The sequence below is a fragment of the Bos taurus genome, chromosome 9 (genome assembly GCF_002263795.3).
Source record: "Bos taurus isolate L1 Dominette 01449 registration number 42190680 breed Hereford chromosome 9, ARS-UCD2.0, whole genome shotgun sequence".
Taxonomy (NCBI): Eukaryota; Metazoa; Chordata; class Mammalia; order Artiodactyla; family Bovidae; genus Bos; species Bos taurus.
In genome coordinates this window covers 18,313,144-18,332,874 of record NC_037336.1, presented here as the reverse complement: position 1 = coordinate 18,332,874, position 19,731 = coordinate 18,313,144, and the positions used below count along the sequence as shown (strand labels likewise).

The following is a 19,731-nucleotide window of genomic DNA, read 5'->3' as shown; positions in this document are numbered from 1 at the left end:
AGAGACTCTTCCATTTTTAAAAGTCACCTTTCCATAAATGATTGTTTTTTGTGTGCACAGGGCCTGTTTTGGGGGTCTTTAACTTGATGATGACACTACTGGGCAGGTTGTAGGCCTGTATGTTTGAGTAATAGTTTAGCTAGGCTCACATTTGGAGAAGGCAATGGCACCCCACTCCGGTACTCTTGCCTGAAAACTCCCATGGACGGAGGAGCCTGGTAGGCTGCAGTCCATGGGGTCGCTAAGGGTCAGACACGACTGAGCGACTTCACTTTCACTTTTCACTTTCATGCATTGGAGAAGGAAATGGCAACCCACTCCAGTGTTCTTGCCTGGAGAATCCCAGGGACGGGGGAGCCTGGTGGGCTGCCATCTATGGGGTCGCACAGAATCGGACACGACTGAAGTGACTTAGCAGCAGCAGCAGCAGCAGGCTCACCTTTATTTATCTAGTCTCAAAATTATTTTTTCTCAAAACTCTGAAAGCATTGTCTCAGATTTTTTATAGCATCCAATATTGTTCACAAGTAGTCTTATGCTATCCTGAGTCTCATCACTTTGAAAATCATCCATGTTTTCTGTTTTGCAAACTTGTTAAAATTTTCTCTTTCTTTCTGAGGTTCTGAAATTTCTAAAGGCTCTTCATGAAAAATGGTCTTTAAAATTTTTTATTTGTAAACTTTAGTTTTTAGAACAGTTTCAGATTTATAGAAAAAATTGAGCAGATAGTATAGAGTACCCATATGTCCCAAGCTGTATTACATTTCCCAATTAGTAACATACTTATATTAGTGTGTTATGTTTGCTGTATTTAATAACTCAATGTGATACATTATTATTAACAAAAGTCAATAGTTTATTCATCTCTCTATTTTTCTTATTAAATGACTTTTTTTTTTCTATCTTAAGATCCCATCCATGTTACCAGACTACATTTGTTATGTCTTCTTAGGTGCCTCTTGGCTGTGACATCTCAGACTTTCTTTGTTTTTGATGACGTTGATAGTGTTTAGGAGTCCTGACCAGGTATATTGTAGGATGCCCCTTTGTTGGAATTTTTCTGAAGTTTTCCTCATAACTAGCCTGAGATTGTGGGTCTTGGGGAGGAAGACACCAGAGAGGTGTTGTCATTTCATTACATCATATCAAGAGTGCATACTGTCAACATGATTTACAATTGTTGATGTAGACTTTGATCCCTTGGTTGAAATAGTATTTTTCGGGTTTCTCCACTTTCAAGTTACTCTTTTCTCCTCCTTTCCCTACTGTAGTCTTTGTAAGAAAATTCACTATGGGCAGCTTACACTTAAGGAGCAAGAGTTATGTGCTCCTACCTTTAGGGTAAAATATCTATATAAATGTATTTAAGATTCTTCTGCAAGGGTATTTGTCTCTTCTCCCTAGTTTATTAATTCATTTAAGCATTTATATTAGTATGGACTCATGACACTTATTTCATATTCTGGGTTATAATTCAATGCTACTTTACTTATTTTTGTTCAAATTGTTCCTGCTTTGGCCATGGGGAGCTCTTTCAGTTGGCTCCTGTATCTGTTTGACATACCCCTATCATTGTGCTTTGCTTTTTTTCTTCCAGGTAAGTCTTGAAGTAGTTACGTTCTGTCATTAGAAGAGCTGACTTTGTATATGTCCTGCTCCAGTCCAAGAATCAGCCATTTCTGCAAGGAGTTCCAGTTCTTTTTACTGTAAAATGTTATTAGACACCAAGATCTGGGCCTTAGGTGCTCTTATTGCTTCTGGGATGTCATTGCTTCTCAGCTTTCTCAATATTAACCTGGGACTTGCGTGTGCATGCACACACACACACACATCTGTATGTAACCAGTAAAGTATGGTGTCTCCAACTTTAATACATTACCACATGAATCGTTACAACCCTCTCCCTTGCTTATCTGTGAGTGTCTACTCCAGTAGTGAGAAATCTGGCTTCCCATTTAGCTAATTGTCTAGTTGCAGTGTACAGGTATAGCAGTATCAGAATTGTTAACTTGGAGATCACAGAAGCGGCTTTATCAACTACAGTACAGTGCTTATGTGTGGTTCCTTTTACCTTTAGTTTTACGGATTCCACTTATTTCCAAAGTTAGTTAGGGCAGCACCTTTTCCCTCACCTCTTTCAGCAAGGTTGCTTGATGCATTTGTTATGTGGTTAGATTCTTTTTTTTTTTTTTTTTATCAAATTCTGTAGTCCATCCTGAGTTATTTCTCTAAGTTGAAAGTTGAAATTTCCACATGTAATATTGGACTTGTTTATTTCTTTTTGCAGGCCTTGATTTTTATTTTTGTTTTATTTAAAGCATTTTCACCAAGCACGAGATAAAAGTGAATTTTATTGACTCCCAAGTGACCAATACATAGTATGAGATTTATCTTCTGTAGCTTTGTTAGTTGAAGAATTTTAATTTCACAACTGATGGGAATGGTTCATGTACAAACTTGCAAATTTGTCAGGAGGGAGAATATTGTTGCTTAATACTGAAGTGGGAAAGTAAGGCACATAGAAGTTAGAGTTATTTAAGAATCTATTCATGTATAGATGCAACTCTGATTGTCTTGTTTCCATTATGTTATGCTGAATAACAGGAGACACTTCTGTTTCTGAACAAATTGATCTGAATTTAACCTGTTAGAAATTTTAATTAGTATTAGCATAATGGAGTTTATGGGCTATTTGATTTTTTAAAGTTAATGTTCTGTCATTTACCACAAGAAAATTTTAAGCATTTTGGCATGATGGGGAAATGAATATTTTTATTTTAATTCAGAATCATCTTTCTTAGTTTTAAAGAAAACTTGTGAAGACAAAGCATTACTGAATTGAAGTGGAACTAAATAAATGTTATTTGATTTATTTTTATAGTGCCTACTGGTCTGCCATGAAGAATAATAACAACATTTACGACTAAAAGTAAATTTAGTGCTTGTGTCACACCAACATTGGATAAAAGTGCTAACACTCAATAATTACCTTGTTGCTAACTTGGCCTTGATAAGAAAGCATTCTTTTTAAAAGTACATGACTGGTCATGTAATTTTGTAGACGAGTAGTTCATTAAGAAACAAAAAAGCAAATCTAGTGAATCTGAGTTAAAGACAATGACTTAGTAAAAGCTCTGATGAACTATGAAAGATAACGTTGGGTGGCACAGATTTCCTTCCCTCCCTCCCCTCTCCCATCCCTGATATCTGAGAGTCATTAAAGTGCATATAATAGGGTTATTGTGTTGATTAGTTGCTCAGTTGTGTCTGACTCTTTGCGGCCCCTTGGACTGTAGGCTCCTCTCTCCACGGGATTTCCCAGACAAGAATACTGCAGTAGGTTGCCATTTCTTCCTCCAGGGGATCTTTCTGACTCAGGATTGAACTTAGGTCTCCTACGTCTCCTGTATTGTAGGCGAATTCTTCACCACTGTGTCACCTGGGAAGCCTTGTAATATGCTTATATGCCTTCCTTAAAAATGATGTCTATTAAGCATGCTTACCCTTTGCATAGAAAGAGATAGTTCAAGGTTATGCTAAATAAAATATTATATGTGCCATTTATATGAAAAGTTGCCTAAGGCAAAAAATGTGGAATATGTTTATCTATCCTTCTGCTTTGTGTCCCAGATTTAGCACCAATATGTGCCCTGAATTGGATTAAGCCTTCAGAATATTTTCAAAAGGACCCTCAAAAGATGGACTCTAGCATCAAAGGTCTTTTTCTTTTTTTAAAAAAATTTTTTGTTGCACCACACGGCATGTGGGAATCTTAGTTGCCCAACCAGGGATGGAACCCATGCCCTCTGCATTAGAAGCATGGACTCTTAACCACTGGACCTCTAGGGAAGTCCCAAAAGTCTTTTTAATAAAAGTTCTTTGCCAAAAAACCAAATACATGTATCTCTTACCCATCATTTGTGGCAAAAAAAGGTAATAAAAAGATGTATGTACGTTCCATACACAAAAGTTATGTTAAAAGTGAAAGAAACATGGTTGGGAATAGAGAGGAGAGGGATAACACCAACAATTATCGAGTGTCTGCTGTATTCCAGGTGCTTAAAAAAGTCATAGTAGTTTATAAGAGTTAAGCCATCTTCATACAAAATGATTTTTATGGAGTATTTAAATTCTTTCCTGACAACATCAGATCAGTCACTCAGTCGTGTCCGACTCTTTGCGACCCCATGAATCGTAGCACGCCAGGCCTCCCTGTCCATCACCAACTCCCGGAGTTCACTCAGACTCACGCCCATCGAGTCAGTGATGCCATCCAGCCATCTCATCCTCTGTTGTCCCCTTCTTCTCTTGCCTCCAATCCCTCCCAGCATCAGAGTCTTTTCCAATGAGTCAACTCTTCGCATGAGGTGCCCAAAGTACTGGAGTTTCAGCTTTAGCATCATTCCTTCCAAAGAAATCCCAGGGCTGATCTCCTTCAGAATGGACTGGTTGGATCTCCTTGCAGTCCAAGGGACTCTCAAGAGTCTTCTCCAACACCACAGTTCAAAAGCATCAATTCTTCAGCATTCAGCCTTCTTCACAGTCCAACTCTCACATCCATACATGACCACAGGAAAAACCATAGCCTTGACTAGACGAACCTTTGTTGGCAAAGTAATGTCTCTGCTTTTCAGTATGTTATCTAGGTTGGTCATAACTTTCCTTCCAAGGAGTAAGCGTCTTTTAATTTCATGGCTGCAGTCACCATCTGTAGTGATTTTGGAGCCCAGAAAAATAAAGTCTGACACTGTTTCCACTGTTTCCCCGTCTATTTCCCATGAAGTGGTGGGACCGGATGCCATGATCTTCGTCCTGACAACATAGCTATAAAGAAAATATTGTTATTATCTCCAGTCCATGTATGGGAAAAATGATACCTTGCAAGGTTAAGTAAGTTTTCTGGATTTCAAATGCATAGACATCTGCTTAAGTGCTCTTAACCACTGAGTCAGTTTACATGTGAAAACTTATTCTCAAAATACACTTTTGGGGTAGATGTTATTATTATTTCTGTTTTTAAGATTAGAAAATAGACCCAGACATTAGATACTTGCCAAGGATCACATGGCTAGTAAGTATGTCATTAGATTTTAAACCTATATCTGTAAATTTAAGGAAAGTTATTTAATACAAAAAGAAAATACATGCATTTAGAAGAGAAGTTGGAAGACATATTTTAGAGAGGAGAAATTAAAATAATCAAATGAGAATTTTTTTTTTGTTTTTTAGTATATATTTTCATATTTGAAGACAATCACAAGTAGAAAATGTTTTCAGATTTCTTCCTTACCTAAGTGTTTTCTTTTAAGGATAAAAGAAGCTCCAATTAGATCACTCAACTTTCTGGACACCATTTAGACCATGATTACTAGTATGTGGGATTACTGTTTCTTTAAAAAAATCTTGTATCCATACGTAGTTATTTCTCTTCTGTAAATTTGAATGGATGACTTATTTCTTGACTTGCTGCTCATAATTGGGCATGTAGGTTTTGCATCTAGTTCCTATTCTTTTTAACAGTTAGAAGGTAGTAGATGCTAAGTGTTGGATTCATACTTGAGGGAAGGTAAGTGTGTGTGTGTGTGCTCAGTCACTCAGTCATGTCCAACTCTGCTACTCCATTGACTGTAGCCCCCAGGCTCCTCTGTCTATGGAATTCTTCAGTCAAGAATACTGAAGTGAGTTGCCATTTCTTCCTCCAGGAAATCTTCCTGACCCAGGGATCAAACAGCATTTCCTGCATTGGCAGGTGGAGTCTTTACCACCAAATCCTCTGGGAAGCCCCTGTGGGAAGGGAAGCTACCTCAGTTAAGCTTGACCTAAAGCCACAGTTCAGTTCAGTTCAGTCAAGCTTGACCTAAAGCCACAGTTCAGTTCAGTTCAGTCGCTCAGTCATGTCCAACTCTTTGTGACCCCATGGACTGCAGCATGCCAGGCCTCCCTATCCATCACCAGTAACTCCTGAAGCTTACTCAAACTCATGTCCATCGAGTTGGTGATGCCACCCAACCATCTCATCCTTTGTTGTCTCCTTCTCCTCCCACCTTCAATCTTTCCCAGCATCAGGGTCTTTTCAAATGAGTCAGCTCTTCGCATCAGGTGGCCAAAGTATTGGATTTTCAGCTTTAGCATCAGTCCTTCCAAAGAATATTCAGGACTGATTTCCTTTAGGGTTGACTGGTTGGATATCCTTGTAGCCCAAGGGACTCTCAAGAGTCTTCTCCAAAACCACAGTTCAAAAGCATCAGTTCTTTGCTGCTCAGCTTTCTTTATAGTCCAACTCACATCCATACATGACTACTGGAAAAACCATAGCTTTGACTAGAAGGACCTTTGTCAGTAAAGTAATGTCTCTGCTTTTTAATTTGCTGTCTAGGTTGGTCATAGCTTTTCTCCCAAGGAGCATTAGAACATCTTTTAATTTCATGGCTGCAGTCACCATCTGCAGTGATTTTGGAATCCCCCCAAATAAAGTCTCTCACTGTTTCCATTGTTTCTCCTTCTATTTGCCATGAAGTGATGGGTCCAGATGCCATGATCTTTGTTTTCTGAATGTTGAGTTTTCAGCCAACTTTTTCACTCTCCTCTTTTACTGTCATCAAGAGGCTCTTTAGTTCTTCTTCACTTTCTGCCATAAGGGTGGTGTTACCTGCATATCTGAAGTTACTGATATTTCTCCTGGCAATCTTGATTCCAGCTTGTGCTTCATCCAGCCTGGCATTTCGCACGATGTACTCTGCATATCAGTTAAGTAAGCAGCGACAATATACAGCCTTGACCTACTCCTTTCCCGATTTGAATCCAGTCTGTTTTCCATGTCCAGTTCTAACTGTTGTCTTTTGACCTGCATACAGACTTCAAGGAGGCAGGTCAGTTGGTCTGGTATTCCCCTCTCTTTAGGAATTTTCCACAGTTTGTTGTTATCCACAGTCAAAGGCTTTGGTGTAGTCAGTAATGCAGAATTAGATGTTTTTTTCTGCAACTCTCTTTGTTTTTCGATGATCCAACAAATGTTGGCAATTTGATCTCTGGTTCCTCTGCGTTTTCTAAATCCAGCTTGAACATCTTGAACAACTGGAAGTTCTCAGTTCACATACTGTTGAAACCCTCACTTGGAGAATTTTGAGCATTACTTTGCTAGTGTGTGAGATGAGTGCAATTGTGCGGTAGTTTGAACATTCTTTGGCATACCTTCCTTTAGGATTGGGATGAAAACTGATATTTTCCAGTCCTGTGGACACTGCTGAGTTTTCCAAATTTGCTGGCATATTGAGTGTAGCACTTTAACAGCATCATCTCTTAGGATTTGAAATAGCTGGAATTCCATCACTTCCACTAGCTTTGTTCATAGTGATGCTTCCTAAGGCCCACTTGACTTTTCATTCCAGATGTCTGGCTCTAGGTGAGTGATACAAGCTTCTCCCAGTTTTTTTTTTTTTTTTTTAATTAGAGCTGTATATTAAGAGTTATCAAACATTGGCTTAGACAGTGTTAAACTTTTCCCCTTATTTGGTGGCTGCTGTTGCATTAATCACCATCAGAAACCTCCAGACAGAGACAGGGTGAGGTTGAGTTAGGAATTAGACAGTGCAAGATATTACTCTTCCTATGTCCTGGGTTTAAACACCAATCAATAGCAAAGCCCCCCAATATTTTTTTTTTAATTTTATTTTATTTTTAAACTTTACAAAATTGTATTAGTTTTGCCAAATATCGAAATGAATCTGCCACAGGTATACCCGTGTTCCCTATCCTGAACCCTCCTCCCTCCTCCCTCCCCTACCCTCACTCTGGGTCGTCCCAGTGCACCAGCCCCAAGCACCCAGTACCGTGCATCGAACCTGGACTGGAGACTCGTTTCATACATGATATTATACATGTTTCAGTGCTATTCTCCCAAATCTCCCCGCCCTCTCCCTCTCCCACAGAGTCCATAAGACTGATCTATACATCGGTGTCTCTTTTGCAGTCTCATACACAGGGTTATTGTTACCATCTTTCTAAATTCCATATATATGCGTTAGTATACTGTATTGGTGTTTTTCTTTCTGGCTTACTTCACTCTGTATAATAGGTTCCAGTTTCATCCATCTCATTAGAACTGATTCAAATGTATTCTTTTTAATGGCTGAGTAATTTGTGGCATCCATCTGGAAAAGAAGGATCCAAATGATGAAATAGGTCTTTCAATAGTATAAATATATTAGAAATACTTTAGAAAATGCTGATTAATTTTTCAACAACTTCTGGTGAATTTCTATTTAGCTGATTAACTTATGTATGTAATTGACATATAACATTTCATTTCTTTCAGGTATACAGGTATAATGATTCAGTATTTGTATATACTATGAAATGATCACCACAATGTCTAGTTGACATCTGTCACCATACATAGATGTAAAACATTGTTTTCTTCTGATGAAAAACCTTAAGTTTTATTCTCTTAGCAACTTCCATATATGCAAGTAGATGCCATGCTGTGCATTACATCCCCATGATTTATTTATTTTATAACTAGAAGTTTGTACCTTTTGACCTCCTTCACCCATTTTGCCTACCTACTCTCCACCCCTACCCCTGGCAACCACCAATCTGTTCTTTATATCTTTGGACTTGTTTTTTTCTTTTAGATTCCACGTATAGGGAAGATCACATGGTGTCTGTCTCTCTTTGTGTGATTTATTTCACTCAGTGTAACACCTTTAAGGTCTACTCATGTTGCAAATTGCAAGGTTTCATTCTTTTTTATGACCTAATAATATTCCATTATAGTGACTTTCTATTTTAATACTTAAAGAGGAAGAATTGAAATTTATATTTTGACATAAATATTGATCTTGTTATTGTCATAGAATTGATTATTTCCTGCATGTTTTAAGAAATCCCAACAAATTTAAAGAAAATTTCAAACAACAGCAGAATATACAATTCCTGTTTGTGTTGTTTCTGAGAACAGAAGAAGGATTACTAAGTGAAAATGCAGAAGGTGTATTTTTATGGGCCCAACAGGAGAAAAAGCAAACAATGGATGGGGCTGCACAGAAAAGCAGTTTTGCAGGTCAAGTTCCCTGGAAGCAGCCTCTGAGATACTGTATAATGTGCAGGGAATTTTTTTTGAAAAGTGCCCTTTGGAAAGCAGGGAAATGAAGTAGGATTTTACAGTGGAAGTTGAGTTTCAATGGAAGCCCAGTGGTCCTTCAGAAATGTCTTCAGGTAGGCCACAATAGCTAGCCTTTCTTACTCCTCCATCCCTTAATGGACTCTGGACATCCTGAAACAGGCATGGTGCTGGGCATGGCAGCTCTGTGCAGTTGAGGCAATCCCTGGAGAAGGCTGTTTACTGTTAGCACTTCATTGAAGGGCACCTGGTGGCACATCATCATGTCCACTGTAGAGAGTAAGTTCCCCATGACTGCTCATGTTCCAATAGAGCCATGGTGATCATTCACTAGAAAAGCTGAAGAGAATTCCCAGCATTGGGACTAGTTGTTGTTGTTCTTTAAGACTCCTTCCTTCCAGCTCTATTTTTTTAATGTCACCAAAAATCGAAATGACTTGACTTAGTGGTATTTAATTTAGCCTCATTAACTTCTGAATGGAGATGAAATTCATTGAGATTTGTAGAAATTTGACACTCAAAATGGAAAAAAAAAAACCCTCTGTTGAACTTATCTCTTACTTTAGTACCTCTTTAACATCAGGAAGTAAGGAGGATAAAGTCAATGACCATACCTTTTAAAGAAATTGCTAAACATTAAGAGGCCATCAAAAAAAAAATAAAAGACTGACATTTTGGCAGAACCTCTCATAATATACTGTATTTAATTTTTCACCATGCACTGTGGTGTGTCCTGCATGCTCTACTTAAAAAAATATTCTAAAGTGAATAGGCAAATTTACTTTTTAAAGTACAGCAGTTAATACTAATCCTTGCAATGAAAACTGGACACATTTGCAAACTGAGATGGATATTGATGTACAGTCACTAAAAGACCCACCTCCTTGTACTTTGTGAGAAGATAGATGGCAGGCAAAGTTTGCCAGTATATATAGAGGTAAATTCCTACATTGCATACTTACTTATTCTCCTAACATATGAGAGAAATATAGTTAATTAACTGAATATAGTTAAATGACTATAGTAAAAATGCTTAATAGGAATATTTTGTAAAAAAAAATCCTTTTTAAAAGGAATTTTTAAATTGATGATAAATTTCTTATGAATTGTTTTGGGGACACCATCAAGTATCTTGCTTAAGATTTAAAGCCAACTTTGAATCAGAGAGCTTCACACTCTGAGGTACTTATTTACTTTTGACTGAATCTGCCATCACTTCATGGCAAATAGATGGGGGAAACAAAGGAAACAGTGAGAGACTTTATTTTCTTGGACTCCAAAATCACTGCAGATGGTGACTGCAGCCATGAAATTAAAAGATGCTTGCTTCTTGGAAGAAAAGCTATGACCAACCTAGACAGCATATTAAAAAGCAGAAACATTACTTTGCCAGCAAAGGTCCATCTAGTCAAAGCTATGGTTTTTCCAGTGGTCATGTATGGATGTGAGAGTTGGACTGTAAAGAAAGCTGAGCACTGAAGAATTGATGCATTTGAACCGTGGTGTTGGAGAAGACTGTTGAGAGTCCCTTGGACTGCAAGGAGATCCAATCAGTCAATCCTAAAGGTATCAGTCCTGAATATTCATTGGAAGGACTGATGCTGAAGCTGAACTCCAATACCTTTGCCACCTGATGCAAAAAACTGGAAAGACCCTGATGCTGGGAAAGATTGAAGGCAGGAGGAGACAGGGACAACAGAGGATGAGACGGTTGGATGTCATTACCTACTCAATGGACATGAGTTTAAGCAAGCTCTGGGAGTTGGTAATGACAGGAAAGCCTGGCCTGCTGCAGTTCATGGGGTTGCAAAGAGTCAGATATGACTGAGCAACTGAACTGAAATGAATCTATCAACCATGAATAACCTCCATCATTCTTAATCAGGGTCACAGGAGACTCTTTTCACTTCTACCTCTTTCTGTCCACAGCCAGTGTCGTCTGTAAAATTCTAGGCTAAAAAAGCAGGCTTTTCAAGTGTTCCACAGGATATTATCTAATTTGAAGTGATTTAGTAGTGGAGAGGATGATATTTTCTGAAAATTTCACACACACTCATATTGCCTCATTTTAGTGATGTCTTCTCCCAGGAGTAGACTGTCCTGGCACGTGAAAGGATTTGCAGTTTGCAAAACTGCCTCTTTGAGTTCAATACATGTATCTTGAAAGTGAAAGTGTTAATTGCACAATCGTGTCTGACTCTTTGTGACCCCATGGACTGTAGCCCTCCGGGTTCCTCTATCCATGGGATTTCCCAGGCAAGAATAGTAGAGTAGGTAACCGTTCCCTTCTTCAGGGGATCTTCCTGACCCAGTGATCAAACCCAGGTATCCTGCATTGCAGGTTGGTTCTTTGCTATCTGAATACATGTATTTTGGTTTGTCCTATATTTGTTTGCCAATTGAAGACACCAAAGTCATGATTAAGTTGTGTCTATCCAAAATACAAGAAATGGAGGCTGTTTATTCATTTTTACCCCTTCTCCCTTTTATCTCATTGCCCCTAAGATGTGGAAGCACTTTCTCACCCATCACACTTTGTGTTCAGCCATGGTCATTCTCTCAGTAGTCTCTGAAGTACCTCTGTTCATGTATTTTCACAAATAATTACAGCATAATTGCAATATAATTTGCATTTGAATTTGAGAGCTGTGTGGAGCTACTTACTGGGGAATCGTAGGGAAGAACAGCTTTTGGTCTATATTCCGAAGGAAGACTACGGGAGAAATATTTTCCTAAATGCTCATGAATTTTGAGGCTAGAAGTAGTTTTTTTCCAGTATGATCCAGTAGAAGCCTTGGCTGAATCACTCGTAAGACTAAGTTCATTTTTAGCCAGAGGGATGCTTTCCTTAGGCTTTTTTATGGGGAGAAGGAAGACAGACATTGCATCCTTTTAATTATGCCTGGTTCCTTTAAATCTCAAGGAGAGTTGTAATTTGGAGAACTCCATCTGCGTGGAGCAAGCCCTGACCATGTTTGCCATCTATCTCTACTGACCACACCACTTACTATATAGCAAACATCTGCCTTGCACTGATGGATATGTATTTTCTTGGGTTGTGTGTTTTTCTTGTTTTATGACTGGGTTGTTAACTCTAAGATCAAGTGTTTCCAAAATTGGATCCCAATACTGCCTGGATCAGAACCACTTGAGGTGCTTGGATGTTTAACAAGCTTCTCATGTAATCCTTTTGCAATATCTGAAGTACCAGAGAGGCTGAGCATGCACTTGCAGTTCTATGGGGGATAAAATCAGTAATACTAAAGTTTTTGATACTTTTGCCAGAAGCCCGAGTGGATGACTCCTAAGAGGAAAGAGGAGAGTCAGTCTTAGAGTCTTATTTCCCCCAAGTGTGTGTGTCTATTTTTATGTATTTTAATCTAGAAACACCCATGGGTTACACTTTTGAAGTTAATGTATGAATTTAAAATGTATAAAAAATGTATAAAAATGTATGTGTATAAAAAATGAACTTTATTTTTTAATTTTTCACTTTTTGGAGCTTATTTTATAATAGTATATACAAGGAGTAGGTGAAATTCTAGTGGGTCGCTGGATATTGTATTAATTTTAATTATTTGCAGTCAGAGAGAGAGAAGAAAGACCTGGTAAACTGGGTCTTCAGGTCTGAGATCATAACTTGTTTTGAGTTACTGCTCTAAATTGGACAAGTCCCACAAAATCTGCTTAATTTTCCATTCCACAAAATAGATGTAACATCTGTTGTCACTTGAGAAGGTATAACAAATGAAATTTATTATGCAGTGATATACTTAGACATCCTGAGAAGAAAGTTTTAAATTAATAGAGATATTATTTGGAATAATAGAGATAATATTTCACAGATACTATCTGAAAACTGTGGGAATTTTTAGAAATTATTCAGTTCTATACACGCTGTCTATATATAGGATATTTTATCCTATAAAATTTCTGAGAAACCACAGAGATGTTTAGGTGTTGCTGAAAGTTTTTGTGTCTAAAATGCACATTTTACTTTACCTTTAAGATATCTGAATTGCTGTTTATCTAGATCTCTTTTTCTTTCAAATATAAATGTTAAAAATGATTTATTTTCATAACTTATTGGGTATGCATGTGAATTTTTTATTAAATAAGTTTGATGTATGACATTGTATAAGTTTAAGGTATGCAACTGGTGATAAATTTATGTATTATGATTGTTATTGTGATATTTTTCACCTTTGTCATATTACATAATTATCCTTTCATTTTAGTGGTTGGAATAATTAAGTTCTAGTCTGTTAGTAAGTTTGATGATTATAGTATAATATTGTTGTCTAAATTCATTATACTGTGCATTAGATTTCTATGGCTTATTTACTACTTTTAAGTTTATACTCTTAAACAACATCTAACTTACTCTCCAACTCCCTGGTAACTACAATTTTACTCAGTTTTTACAGGTTTGGCTTTTTTAGATTCCACATGTAAGTGATTCATATAAGTACTTGTTTTTCTCTGTCTGACTTAGCTCATTATCATAATGTGCTCTAGGTGCATCTATATTGTTGCAAATGGCAGGATATCCTTCTTTCTCATAGATGAATAATACTCCTCAGTAGGTAAAGAGTCCTCCTACAATGCAGGAGACCTAGGTTCGATTCCTGGGTTTGGAAGATCCCCTGGAGAAGGAAATGGTGACCCACTCCAGTATTCTTGCCTGGAAAATCCCATGGACTGTAGCCTGCCAGGCTCCTCTGTCTATGGGATCGCAAGAGTTGGACACGCCTTAGCAACTAAACCACTGCCACCAATCAATCTATCTGTCTATGCCTCCCAGATAGATCAGTGGTTAAGAATCCTCCTGCCAATGCAGGAGACACAAGAGACTTGGGGTTGATCCCCAAGTGGGGATCTGTGGGGAAGATCCCCTACAGATGGAGATGGCAACCCACTCCAGTATTCTTGCCTGGAAAATCCCATGGACAGAGGAACCTGGTGGGCTGCAGTCCATGGAGTTGCAAAGAGCTGGACATGACTGAGCACAAATGCACATCTATCTGTCTGTCTGTCTATCTATCTGTCTGTCTACCCATCCATCCATCTCACATCTTCCTTATCCATTTGTTCATTCATGGACATTTAGGTTGTTTGCATGTATTGGCTATTGTGAATAATACTGTAATAACCATGAGAGTATATATATCTCTTAAATCTTTTTTTCTAACTGTAACTTTTAGAGCATAGTTTGCTAACTCCTTAAAATCAAAGATTTAGTTTTAAAACTGAAGCATGTTCTTTTCTATTGTATTACGAAGGAATAAGTAGGATGTTTTGAGTACTTGTAGATGCAAACTCCCCAAACTTCTTTCCCTCTCGTTTGCCTTCTGCAATATCTGCTTTTCCCTGAGCTCTTCTTCTTTTCTGTAGTTGAAATTGCATTTTACCCCAACATGTCCAATCTAGTCACTTGATTCTACTTCTGTCTGACACAGTCTCTCTTTATTATTTTTCTTCTTTCTGTGTTGTGACAATCTCTTCTTTGCTCTAATCAAGTCTAGAAATATTTTCAACCCCACTGCCATTTTCAACTTTCCCGCCCATCCAAGAACATTTCCACTGCTTCACATTATATTAAAAGCACATGAGAGATCCCCTGCAACGAAATAACTTGTGGTTTTTTTTTTTTTCTAGATAGTTATTTCTATGGATTAGCTGTTTAGGGTCACTGATTAATTAATGATCCAAGCTATTGTGCAATCATTTATGAGGCTTTGGATAACAAATCTTCAATCTTCTTTCTTTGTAATATTGTCTCTTATATTTCTATCAAAATCAATTCAATTCAACAAATATTTGACCACCTACCATTTGTTCAGCTGCATGTTAACGTGTGTGTGTGTTTCTGTGTTAAGGGGAATATTGTGCCTATCTGTGGGAAGTTTACCTGTGGAGTTCAGTAGAGAGCACTGAGAAAGGAATGAAGATTTGTTATCCACTATTCTATTATTTCTACAGTTTTTACAAATGAAACTCAAATGTCTCCATCGATTTAAACTTTTCTTCCTAAGATCTCAAAGAATATAATTGCGTGATAAAATCCATTTGAATGCTACCCACTATTATAGTGTTTATTCATTGAGTTGGTAAATTTCTTTCAATAGCAAAAGCAATACCCTCAAGTTATTTATATTCACTCTTATCTGTTAATTTACAGATGGGGGCACAGAGAAGACAGAGGGAAGTGGAGGGCCTCAAGGTATATTTAGAGGAAGACAAACAGGACCCCATGATGAATTGGACATAAGGGAGATAAAAAATGAGAAATCAAGGATCACATCAGTTGTTTTAATCCTCAGAACGACCTTAGAAGGTGAGTGTTACTATTGTTCACAACTTACAGACAACCAAGACATTGAGAAGAGTAAAGCCTTGCCAAAGGCTGTGTACTTACTTAGTAAGTGAAGATGTGAGGACTGAACCCAGCCTAGCACATTTTTTCAAGGGTGATATTTGATTTTAAGCTTTTCATTTTAGCATATTCTCATTTATCTTGAATTCAAGACCTAGAATAGATCCAAATCGTACTTTTTTCTTTTAAATAAATTAGAATCAACTATTAAATAAGTTAGCTGGTCTCAGGGATTTATTTAAAAATCTAACTTCCAGAACATTTTATAAAGTCCACATCAACTTAGTTTGATATGTACTTAATATATCTACTCTAGTATGCAGAGAAAAAAAGAATACTTATAACAACGACTCTCAAGAATAATGAGATACTGAATTTCTTGCCAAATCACCAGTGAGAGACTGTGTTTGTTTAGAAGTATTTTATTCTTTTATTTTATTGTGTTCTAGGACTTTGAGAATCAATATCAATTGATATCATCTTTGTGAACACAGTTTAATTTCATCTTAACAGTCCCTCAGGTATCCTTACCTCCTTAGAGGCAGGAATAAGTTAAATTTCATGTTTTCAAGAATGCAGTAAAATTTCTTTAACGAAAGCAAATACGATAGACTATCTTCCCAGAACAACTTAGTGTCAGGTGGGATGAAGGGAAAGACGTCCCCAAACAACACCTGTCCCCCACCCCCGCCAATACGCATTTGCCTTTGTAAGAAGATTGTTTCATCAGGACTTGGTTGATGAGACAATAATGAATTCCTCTGAGTTAGGGTAATGTCTGTGGGGGGAGGAAATCTGCTTATGAGTCAATGGGTTTTGATTATACATATGTAACTTCCTCTATTTCTTTGTAATTTGAAGTATGTATCATAATCTGAGGCCAGCTGTTTATAGCACTATAGGATCTGATTAAGATATATGAATTTTGTTGGATGAAAGCATTGAGGGTTTGGGAGGAGAGGATGGTTCTCAAAGGAGGCCAGATGGGTTTTGTTTTCAAAAGTGGAGACGGTATTTAAGAACAGAAAATTTGTATACTTTTGTCTCTAGCAGAGACAATATCAAGCAGACATCATGATTTCAAAGGCATTGTACATGGAAATGTATTATAATTTCATTTTTCATACACCAGGTATGTCCCATTGTTCCATGTCCTTTTACATTTTATTTTTCAAGAAACTCTGGAAATCCTTCCATGATCAATTTAAAATGAGAAGCAAATTATTTCAGGAAGATAAAATATGCACTTTTTCTATAAAATATGTTACATTTGTTGGGAAATTTATGCTGCAATTTCATATTTTAAAGTTTTTCAATTCAAGAAACTGTACAGCTTTTCCTTTATTCCATTTGATTGTTTAGAAATACAGCCTCTAATAGTGAACACTTGAATGTACAAAATTAGAGAAATGTATTCACAAATATTTTTTAATCTAAGTACAAATATGGATCCTCATACATAAATCTCTATTTAATTTAGTAATATAGTAGTCTTACCAAACCATTTATTGCTTGCTTCACTCACTGAATGGATAAAACAATACATAAGTGCTTCACCCACATAACTGTAAGATTTAGTGTGTACTTCAAACATTTAGTATTATTGATTTTACTACATAGGGTTTTATTCCTAATTTTTTCTCATAGCCAAAATTTATTTAGCTGATAGGGGAAAGATCTACCTATGTGTCTGATATTTGTTTTTCAGGATTAGAACCTTCAATCTGTAATGTTTCTTATATTTATTTTCCAGATTTAGATTATAAAATTATATATGAATCTATTTTTGGCTCTTACACCATTAATGCTACCCACAATAGAACATAATTAAACCTTTAAAATTAATAGGACTGCTCAGTCCCACTATGTGAGCGTACATTAGCTGATAGTTATTCACAGGGCTAATTGTAGTCTGTGATACTGTTATTGACACCTTAGCAGAACACATGTTGAAGTTATTTTTCTTCAGGTGCTAGTGTGGTCAGTCATGATGCAGGGTTGCTAATGCATATGGAATTGTACCTGAGAATGGAACAATCCTTTCAAGAGATTAGATCTATGACTTTGGTCTTTACTTGTGTGTATGCTCAGTCACTTCAGTCATGTCCGATTCTTTGCAGCCCTGTGGACTGTAGCCCACTGGGTTCCCCTGTCCAGGGATTCTCCAGACAAGAATACTGGAGTGGATTGCCATGCCCTCCTCTAGGGTTTCTTGCCAAACCAGGGATCAAACCCACGTCTTCTGTGGCTCCTGCATTGTAGGTAGATTCTTTACCACTGAGCCACCAGGGAAGCCCGTTCTTTATATCGTACAACAATATCATATGAGCTATTACTTCATATTTTTAAAAACATTTTTGGAAAAGCATGGGGAACTAGATAAATTTTGGTCCTGTAGATGGCGATAACATACAACATTGCAAGAAGTCTACAGAATATAAATAAAATCTTGATCCAGAGCTTGTGATTTATGTATGTACAAGATATACCACCCAAGTTTCACTTTTGGGAATACTAAACAGTATCACTTTAGAGCTGGAAACTCATTGAATATTTGTAACCATTCCCAGGTGGCACTAGTGGTAAAGAACTCTCCCGCCAATGCAGGAGACTCAAGAGATGTGGGTTCAATCCCTGGGTCTGGAAGATCCCCTGGAGGAGAGCATGGCAACCCAATCCAGTATTCTTGCCTGGAGAATCCCATGAATGGTGGAGCCTGGAGGGCTACAGTCCATAGGGTTGCAAAGAATTGGACACGACTGAAGCAACTTAGCACAAAAGATGATAATGATACACCGACAGAAAATAAAGTAGAATGGTTAATACAGACTTTGTGAAGCTGGTAGTAGGTAAAGGTTCATAAAGAGTACAGGTACTCAGCCCATTAGGATGGACATTTTGTTTCGTAGCAAAGGAGTAAGGGGCAATTTAATGTGTACAAGTTGCTGTTTATTGTTCCAAAAACAACAAATGGGCTTGCAATTGAAATCACAAGATAAACTCGGCACGAAGTAAAACAAATTCAGTCTTTCATATGCATGTGAATATTTTCAATACTTCTCCTTTCCCCAAAATAGAGACCTAGACATGAATTGAGACCTTCTCTATTCTTCAGATGTAGACTGTGATACATGAAAGACCGTGCCTGCACAGGTGTGCACTCAGAGAGGTCAGGCAGCCGTAGCCCTTCCATCTCAGCTTTTCTGAAGTGATGCTTATCATTCTCTGGGAAAGTGCTGATCACAGCCTTGAGTCTGTGGGCTCAGGCCCTCATTGGCAATGATGTCTGTGACAGGGAGGCTAGATTTAGCCCAGCCAGTCGCCAGGACAATCTAGAATGGTTAAGCCTCTGCTTAGCAGGAAGTTGAGACAAACAGCTTTCAGTGTTTGTGATGGATCGATCTTGAAAGTGATTCTTTGTCAGAATGAGAAAATATAAGAATTTCTGGGTGGGAGGTAGTACATCCTAGATGATTCTGAAATGTCTTCCTTTTCCTACTTGTGGGAGAGTTCACTTCAATTGAGAATCACTATTCTGAAGATAGAAATAAAACTAAGAATTTTAATTCCTAGAAGGGAAGCACAGGCAACTTCCATATTTCTGAAACATTTTTTGACAGATCCATACTAAGAAATATTGGGTTGACCAAAAGTTTGTTTGGGTTTTTCCATAAGACGTAATGGAAAAACCTGAATGAACTTTTTGATCAACCCAGTATATTTTATACCACAACTCACTACACTCAAAGCTGCTGTCTCTCACATACAAACACAAATACACACACTACTGAATAACATTTTAAATTCAAAACAACACCATGGCGTTCTCTGTTATCTTCTCATTTTTTTCTACCGTATTTTTAAAAGTTGTGGTATTGATCAATGAAATCAATCATTTTGTCTGTTAATGAGTAGTAACCCACAATTTCAGAGAAGGCAATGGCACCTCACTCCAGTACTTTTGCCTAGAAAATCCCATGGACGGAGGAGCCTGGTAGGCTGCAGTCCATGGGGTCTCTAGAGTCGGACATGACTGAGCGACTTCACTTTCACTTTTCACTTTCATGTATTGGGGAAGGAAATGGCAACCCACTCCAGTGTTCTTGCCTGGAGAATCCCAGGGACGGGGAAGCCTGGTGGGTTGCTGTCTATGGGGTCGCGCAGAGTCGGACACGACTGAAGTGACTTAGCAGCAGCAGCAGCAGCAGCAGCAACCCACAATTTGAAGAATAAT

General features: G+C 37.7%; 1 long non-coding RNA gene across 7 annotated transcripts in view; it reads left to right on the top strand.

Moving 5' to 3' along the window:
- Positions 1 to 19,731, top strand: part of LOC101903114 (uncharacterized) — a 274,464-nt gene that overhangs the window by 135,222 nt on the left and 119,511 nt on the right. For all 7 annotated transcript variants that reach the window (XR_009495960.1, XR_009495965.1, XR_003036281.2 and 4 more), the window contains one exon: positions 15,303 to 15,458. This is a non-coding gene — a long non-coding RNA (uncharacterized lncRNA). The remainder of the gene's footprint in view (positions 1 to 15,302; positions 15,459 to 19,731) is intronic.